The following is a 9640-nucleotide window of genomic DNA, read 5'->3' on the forward strand; positions in this document are numbered from 1 at the left end:
TCTCACCAGAGCCCAACAATACTGGCACTCTGATCAAACTGCCAGTTTCCTCAACTGTGAGAAAAGGATTTCTGTTGTTTAAGCCACTCAGTCTATTGTACATTGTTATGGAAAGCTGAGCTGATACAGATTGGGACTCAAATGGTAATTCTTTTGGAACCACAATCTCAAACCAGCTTTTTCTCTGCCTGAAATTGCAGTCTGTGGGGCTACAGATTTTCTAATTATACCCCAGTGGTTTCTCCTATTCAGTAGAGGAGACCAAGTTATCTACTATTTATTTTACCTATATCTTTTCATGAATCTCCCTCTGCTTTACATCAAATGATGCTGATGATGAGGAAGGGTAATTAATCTCCTGTATTTTAACTGCTACCTAAATTAGCTTATATACTTCAAGTTTCATTATACCCACTTTTTGTATATTTATAAACCAGAGAAAGTAAGTTCTGTAATGAAAATTCTTACAGATATTTAACTACAGAACCATTAATTGTTATATTATAGTTATATGTAAAGTTGTACCAAACACTTCATTTATGAAGTGTCAAATAAGCTGCATGAATCAGATTACTGCTCATGTACTTTACAGACAATCAGTTATGCTAACAACAAAGTTGAATAACTGTAAACTTTTTAGGTTAGGAGGCCAAATATGACAAGGCACTTTTCTTTAGTAAAAATGAGATATGTACTATCTCTCATCCCTTGTATCTTGTATATGAAAGATTAAAAGACAAAGTGAAAAAAAAGTCTTGTTTGATTACATAGTTAGTTTTTGGTTTTGATTTGCTAAAAAATAGAAATTAATGTACTCAGTTTTTTTCATAAATCTAACATTTTTTTATCTTTGTAGCATTGCTTATAGCATGTACCAAATAGTAACAAAATAAAACAGGCATTTCTCTAGAATAGACCCATGCCTCTTTGTTCATCACTATATTCTTTAGTTGGAAAAACCTGGATTCAAATTGAGGTTCTCATATTTAAGAGCTATGTGAAAATGGGTAAGCTATCAATCATCGCACCTCAGTTCTCCCATTTATAACATGGGGATATTAACCACCTTACAGAGATTCTGTTACAATATGGGTAAAACATGGTAACAAGCATAGAGCAGTGACCCAATGTTGATTCTGTTCTGTTCTGCTATATAATTTTATTATAGATGTTGTATCCTGCTGCAAAGTAAATCCAATGTCAAATGAGCTCTGAGATATTTGTGGCCCAACCTTCAAGATCTCTGATTCAAGTTGTATATGCCAATTCCTGGGAATTAAAGCCTCAGTCATTCCCAGTTCTAAGAAACACTGATAGGCTGGTGTTAACAGTATCATCTGCACTCCATGTGAGATATGAATAAATTTTATTCCATAGCAGCCCTGGCAAAGAATGGGTAGAGGAAACAGGCATAAAAGTGACTCTACATGGGGAATACAATATACTGTAGATATAATGTTTTGATGGGGAGGTCAACTGCCTTGGCTATCCATTGTTTTACTTGCACAAAACACTACATTTTCTAAAGATTTACTAGAACCTAAGCCATTGATAACATCATATAAAATGGTTTAACTCAACAGATGAAAGTTCTTGTCCATTGTGCTTAACTTTGGGCAACTCTCTTGTTCCCTACTCCTCTAAAAAATGTCAGTCTGGTCTTGAATCTCTGCTTGAAACTGAAAATTTGTGGTGGTTCCTTTTTTTATATATATTGAAGTATAGTTGACACCAACTATACCAATGTACCAAATGCACCAATGTAATTTGGTGTACTAGTTTCAGGAGCATGACATACTGATTAAACAATTTTACACATTACTCAATGTTCAACACAATAAGCATGGTCACCATCTGTCACCATACAATATTATGGCATATTATTGACTATATTCCTTATGCTGTACTTTTCATCTCCATGATGTTTATTTTGTAACTGCAAGTTTGTACTTCCTAATCCCCTCAATACCATAAAAGCAAAAAAAAATCTGATTTAAAAATGGCAGCAGACTTGAAGAGATATATATTTTTTAAGAAGACATACAGATGACAGTCACATGTATAGATGCTAAGCATTAATCACCATCAGGAAAATACAAATAAATACAATGATATATCATCTCACACCAGTCAGAATGGCTACTACCAAAAAGACAAGTAACAAGTGTTGTCAAGGATGTACAAAAAAGGGAACATTCATGCACTGTCAGTGGGAATGTAATTTGGTGCAACCACTGTGGAAAACAGTATAAAGACTCCTTAAAATTTAAAAATTGAAATACCATATGATCCAGCAATTCCACTACTGGGTAGTTGCAAACGAAAACAAAAATATGAAAATATTAACTTGAAAAGTTATATGCACTCTTATGTTTATTGTAGCATTATTTATAGTAGCTAGATATTGGAAGGAACGCAAGTGTCTGTTGATAGATGGATGAAGAATGCATAGTATGTTTATACAATGGACTATTAGTTGACCATAAAAAGGAATGACATCTTGCCATTTGTGACAACATGGATGAATCTAAAGGGTATTATGCTAAATAAAATAAGTTTTACAGAGAAAGACAAATCTGAAAAAGTGAACAAACAACAGACTCTTAAATATAGAGAACAAACTGGTGGTTGCCAGAGAAGATGTGGGTGAGCAAAATAGATGTGATGGTAATTTTTATGTGTTAAATTGTTAAATACCCAGATATTTGTCAAACACCAAATATCTAGATATTAGGGTGAAAGTATTTTTTAGATGACATTAACTTTTAAATCAGTAGACTCTAAGTAAAGCAGATTATCCTACATAATGTGTGTGGGCTTCATCCAATTAGTTCAAGGCCTCAAGGAAAGAAGATGGAGGTCCCTCAAAAAGCAAGCAATTTTGCCTCCAGATTGCTTTCAACTCTTGCAACAACACACTTCCCTGTGTCACCAGTCCTTAAGCCTATTCTGCAGAATTTGGACTTTCTAGGCCCCTAAATTACATGATCCAATTCTGTGAAATAAATCTCTGACTCTCCTCACACTGTCTCCTCCTGTCACTTTCATTCCCTCTCCTTCTTCCTCCGTCTCTTCTATAAATAGGTAGATAGATATGTAGAAGGATATAGATATATATAGACACAGATATGGATAGATTATAGATATAGATAGATACATAGATAGATAAAGATAAAGATACACAGATATATATATATATATATATATATATATATCTTATCCACCTCCATTTGAGGTGTTTTTTTTTTGTTGTTGTTGTTTTTGTTCTGTTCTCTGGAAAGCCCTAGAACAAAGTTCAACAGTTAAACAGAGACACTTTACTATTGAAGGGCCAAGAAACCCATCCCAGTAATATCTGGTCATTTCTTCATTTTACTTTTGGTGAAAACTAAAGAGAATCTACTAAAAAAATTTTGATTGATACCTACCTTGGTTGTGAATGTTTCACACACTGACTCCTGGAAAAGAGGAGTTTCCCAATATTGTCCTAAAATTTAGAATAAAAATTTAATATTTTAATAAATTTTTATTGAATCAAAAATATTAACCTGCTGACAATTTTTAAAATTTTTGAGAAACTTATAGTTTATAAGTAATATGAAATATGAATGTAAAATTTCAAGTAAGGATATTATGTAATATAGGATATTTATTTTAATAACCTACCTTGATTTGTCAAAAAACCTTTGTTTGGAAAAAAAGAAAGGTGAAGTACAACCCAAAAGGTAACAGAGTTGTGTCACCAGTTGTGTCTATTTAGTCATAAAAACTTTACCAATACCTAAGTAAGTATTCACAGTCATTCTAATAATATTCTTACAGTAGGCACAAAGAAGATAAAGGATTGTCTTTGTAAGTTAGAGGATAACCAGGAAATTATATTTCTGGCTTCCAGCCCGGTAGACTTGACTACCTCTCCAGAAAAACCTTATCTCATTCAGAAGTGCTCATTCACATTCATAACTTAAATGGAAACTTTATATCCTCAAAAAAAGTACATTATATTTTATAGTTTTAGTGGAAAATGTGAACTATGAATCTACAAGTATATTTTAGCAATTCATTTTTTTCTAGCTAAAACTATTAATTCATCTTTCCCAGTATAAAGATTTGAGAGCTTGTTATTTGATTATTTTCCTCACTTTGGAACTTATCATGCATCAGACATTCAAAGTCATTAATTTTAATCATTTTACAGAGATTTGTTTGCAATGTATAAAAATTCATGGCGATAGCACAGAGCAGTCCAGGAGGAATTATAAAAAGAAAAAAAATATCAAAGAAGAGGTATTCAGAGGCCAATGACAGGCTTTCTCAAAATGCACTAGAATATTGACTATTTTAAATAAAAATTACATAAAATATAGCCAATGAAAGAAGAACACTCTGACTTCCCCATTTTTGTTTCCAGAAAGCAAGAAATAAATCTCCCATGTAAAAAGTATCCTTTTTGTACCAAAAAGTAAAGAGATATCCTTATCACCAGAGATGGGAAATTTACAGTAGAGAAGGCTGTATAAACAACTCTAATTACTTTTTACTAATTTACTACCCCACCCCAAATTCCGTTTAGAATTTCTTACTAATTGAAGCTCTCAAAGTTAAGTTTTCATTTTCCTGTAAATTCCTCACAGATCTGTTGTCTCTTTGTCTAAGTGACTAGTATAAAAACTATCTATCTGCCTTGTTCATATGTCTGGATCTCAATTTCATTATTGGGCCTCTGTGCATACATAATTAAACCCTGTTGTTGTTTTTTTTTTCTCCCGTTAATTTGCCTCATGTCAATTTAACTCTTAAAGCTAGATGATTTTGAAGGGTAGAAAGATAATTTATTTACTTCCCTACTGGTATTTCTCATTAGCCATGATATCTTAAGTGCTGTGTTACAAAAACACACGATTCATTAAAAACTATTTTCCAAATTTGTCTTTAAGGAACATATTTAGAAGAAAGGAGAAGAAATCAACCCAATTTTATATAAATTTCAACTATCATGAAAACAATTTTACTAACCTGAAACTATTGTCTTGTACTTTTGACATTAAAGTTTCACTGCCATTTTCCAATAGGAACAGCCTGAAAAAAGGAAAAAAAAAAAACAGCCTAAAAACATTCCATCTTTTTAAGCTATATTATAAATGAGCATTGATTAAAAGTAGCTAAAAAAAGAAAAGCCACTAATGTATTTTATACAGTCACTGATCAGATATTGATATGTAATATTTCATTTTCTTTAGGACATTAAGAGATGCTATGTATCTAAAAACAACAGTTTGCATGATAGCACATCTATCATAAAGCACTATTGCTTAATATTACTGCTTTGCCTTACAGACACTTTGCAAATAATCTTTCACACAAACCTATTAGAATAAAAGAAAATTAAATACAAAAGGAGCTATATAATGAGAAAAAAATCTCTATTTTGTCACATGAAGGTTATTTTTGGAAGCAACCCGAAAAGAACATACCTTTTTAGAGTTTAAGGAATTATTAGAAAATTAGGGAATTATTGCTGATTTCCTAAACTTGTGTCCAAATTCCATTACCATTTGACACATATGGTACAGGAATTCCCCAAACAGGATGATCAGTGAGTAGTTTAGAGAATTAATCTCAATTCTTTTTACTAAGCCTTAATTCTCTCTTACTAATTTTTATATGTAAAAGTGTAATAGTACATCAGCAAATTTCCATTAGTTAATTCAAGACAGACCAATAATAAAGTGTGCTTTCATTGTGCTCTAAACATGACACTTTCCTACTCATAGTTCAATTCTTAAAAATTTTATTATCCATGAAATTTATCGTACCTCAGACATGCCAGAAAATTTAAGGTTTAAGCTGCTAGCATTTATTCTAAAGCAAAATTTTAATACCTAATATAAGCAATAACAGGCCTAAATAATTTTGAAGCTACTACAGAAAATAGTGAACTCTGTATTTCATTTGATTACAGAAAAAGTTTTTTATTTTATTTTTTGAGGCTACCCTAGTGGGCTATTTATTTATTTTTAATATGAAATTTATTGTCAAATTGATTTCCATACAACATCTAGTGCTCATCCCAGAAAGTGCCCTCCTCAATACCCATCACCCACCCTCCCCTCCCTCCCACCCCCCATCAACCCTCAGTTTGTTCTCAGTTTTTAAGAGTCTCTTAAGCTTTGGCTCTCTCCCTCTCTAACCTCTTTTTTTTTTCTTCCCCTCCGCCATAGACTTCCGTTAAGTTTTTTAAATAGTTTACAAACAAACCTTAAAACCTAAACACCACCAAGCTGTTACAGCAATGAGTCCACGTGGAGATTTTTTTAAACACATGGACCCTTCCCCTTTGGCATGCCCCAGAAAACCCTTAAAAGAGAAAGCACACACACACACACACACATAAGCATGAAGGGTTGGGAAGGATGGAGAAGGATGGAGCAGAGGACAGATGGTGAGAAGTGGAGAGGAGCTGGGGAAGAGAGGAGTGAAGGTGGAATGTTAGTGATAAGAAAAAGTAAGGCAAGTTAGATGACCACTGAAGCACCTGCTTTTCACTGCCTGGAGATGCATCTCTTGCATCCAAGTAGCCCGTGGAACAGTTGTGGCCACTACCATTGGGCGCCTAAGGCGGCTGAGCAAAGTAACTTCTGGGTTTAGCCATCAGACAAAACATTACATGAAAGCTGCCTGCCTGCCTTCATCTCCTTGGCTTATGACGCCTATGCACGTGACATTGAACTAGCACAGACTGCATCACAATCAGGCACGCTATACATATCTATAGGCAATGTTCATGACTCACCATAACCGAGGCCCATAGTCTCAGTTTCTCAGGGCTGAGCTCCAGCTTCAACTGTGGCTGAGGCCAAAAAGAGCATTCCTGGCCTCAATTCCTCCTTTGATTGACTATCTCCCACTGAGAGAGTTCCAGTGTTGGTGCCTGATGGAGATCTCACTCAAGATCTAACTCAAGATGAATGCTTCAGTTACCCACTTCGAAATGTCCACACTCTATGTCAGAGACTTGCACCCTGAAGTGAATGAGGCAATGTTGTATGGGAAATTCCTTAGAGCTGGGCCTATCCTTTCCATTCGGGTATGCCGCGATGAGGTAACACGCCACTCCCTGGGCTAAGCGTATGTAAACTTCTTGGTGCAGGCTGATACTGAGTGGGCTCTGAACACTATGAACTTTGATATTATGAATGGCAAACTACTGCTTATTATGTGGCCCCAGCATGACCTATCACTTCGTAAGAGTGGAGTGGGCAATATATTCATTAAAAATCTTGCCGTTTATTGTTAATAAGTCTCTTTATGATACATGTTCTGTCTTTGGAAACATTCGTTCTTGTAAAGTAGTAACTGATTAAAGTGGATCAAGGGGTTTTGTATTTGTGCATTTTGAGAAATCAGATGCCACTGAGGGGGCTGTTGCAAAGATTAATGGTATTCTGTTGAAAGGTAGGCAAGTTTTTTTGGGCAGTTTAAACCTCGCAAAAAAAGGGAAGCAGAGCTCAGAGCTAAAGCAAATATATTTACCAGTGTTTACATCAAGAATTTTGGAGATGATGTAGATGATGAATGCCTTAGAGAAATTTTTGGTGAGTTTGGTTCTGTATTAAGTATCAGAGTTATGACTTTTGAAAGTGGAAAATCCAAAGGGTTTGGATTTGTGAGTTTTGAGAATTGTAAAGATGCAAAGAAAGCCATTGAAGAAATGAATGGAAAAGTCCTTAATGGAAATCAAATTTATGTTGGTAGAGCCCAGAACAAACTGGAGAGACACTATGAACTAAAACACAAATTTGAACAAATAAAGCAGGGTAAACTCACCAAGGGCAAGGGAGCTAACCTCTATGTGAAAAATCTTGAAGACGAAATTGATGACAAACAACTGAGAAGAGAATTCTCTCTCTTTGGGACAATCTCTAGTGCCAGGGTCATGATGGAGGCAGGCCACAGCAAAGGCTTTGGTTTTGTTTGGTATACAACTCCTGAGGAAGCTAATAAAGCTGTCATGGAAATGAATGGGAAAATTGTGATCAAACCACTGTATGTGGCTATTGCACAGAGTAAGGATGAGTGCCATGCTTTCCTCACCAAGAACTACACGGAGAGAATCTCAGCTGTGAGAGATGAAGATAATCCTATAATCAACTATTGAAATACAACACCATCAAATAACTTCATGTCGATTCTTCCTCAGTGTCACTGTGCAGTGCATGTCTTTGCAAGCCTGTGTTCAGGGACAAGCATCATCTATCTCAGAATATACATTATGCTATGCACACAGCAGTAGCACATAAGCCATTAGTCAGCACCTTCATACCACCACAAGTGCCAGGGATCAAATCAGCCTATCAAATCACCAGTACAACAACCCTGACCATGGCTGTTTAACCTCAAACTTCTTCTTTGGGATCATGTGCAAACCAAAGATTCAAGAAAGTTACTGGTATTGCAGGTGTCTGCAAGCCTCTTAAATTTAAAGTAGGAAGGTCAGCATCCATCCAGAAGCCCATCCCTGTTGGTCATGATATGTCAAAATGTATCTGTGTGGGCATCAAATTACTACTCAGAAGAATATTTTGGGTGAAAAGCTGGTTATTCTGGTTCAATCCATTCACCCAACTTTGGCTGGGAAATTCTTTCAAATACTGCTGGAAATGGATGATGCTGAAATTCTTTATATGCTCAAATATCCTGAGTTCCTCTGTGCCAAGGTTAATGAAATAATCCTCATTCTGCAGTCCAACAAAGCTCAAGATAATATCCTGAAAGCTACTAACAGTGCTCCCAGTATCCGACTTATGTAAAATTAAATTCCTGCTTGGAAAAATGAAAGTTCCAAACAATAAAAAAACATAAAAATTGGAGGAAATGATGACAATAATATTTTAAGAAAAATAAATGTATACATTTCCAAGCAAATGTTGTTTCATTACTGGTATTTAATTGCGGTTTAAAACTAAACACAGGGGGCTTCTGGGAAGATGGTTGTGTAGGAGGACTCTGAGCTCACCGCGTCCTGTGGATCACTGAGATTCCACCCAAACCTGCCTAAATAACCAAGAAAATCACCAGAAGACTAGAAGAATGGATTCTCTGGATGCAAGCCTAGACGAGAGGTCCACGGAAGAGGGTAGGAAGGGCGGCAAGGCAGTGCACACTACACGGACTGGCGGGAAGGAGCCGGGGTGGAGGGGCAGCCCTCCAGCAGCGCAGAGCCCTGGAGTCTGGCTGGCAAAAGCGGAGGGGACAGACGGAGAGTGTTCTAGGAGCAAGCGGAACTTAACATCTGGAAGGTTATAAGATAATAGCTCTGCTCAGAGAATGGGAGGGCTGGAGGACAATGGGAGAGAGAGTTGTTAAGCCCCGGATAACAGAGCGCAGCTTGGCTGGACACAGGCACTGGCCAGCACCATCTCCCTCGCCCATCCCCCAGCCAAAATCCCAAAGGGAACCAGTTCCTGCCAGGAAACTTGCTTGCACCACACAAACACCCAATTCTGTGCTTCTGCAGATCCATCCCTCTGGCAGGTCTGACTCCCTCCCGGTGCCACAGGGCCCCTCCAGAAGAGGATCTCTGAAGGAAAAGTAAGCTGAGCCTGCCCCTCTTGCCAATGTGCACCTTGCCGATCCACCC

General features: G+C 36.4%; 1 pseudogene; it reads left to right on the forward strand.

Moving 5' to 3' along the window:
* Window positions 1-6964: 6964 nt before the first annotated feature.
* On the forward strand, window positions 6965-8158 carry LOC122477098 (annotated as a pseudogene).
* Window positions 8159-9640: the final 1482 nt, after the last annotated feature.

This window comes from Prionailurus bengalensis, chromosome X (assembly GCF_016509475.1).
Source record: "Prionailurus bengalensis isolate Pbe53 chromosome X, Fcat_Pben_1.1_paternal_pri, whole genome shotgun sequence".
NCBI lineage: Eukaryota > Metazoa > Chordata > Mammalia > Carnivora > Felidae > Prionailurus > Prionailurus bengalensis.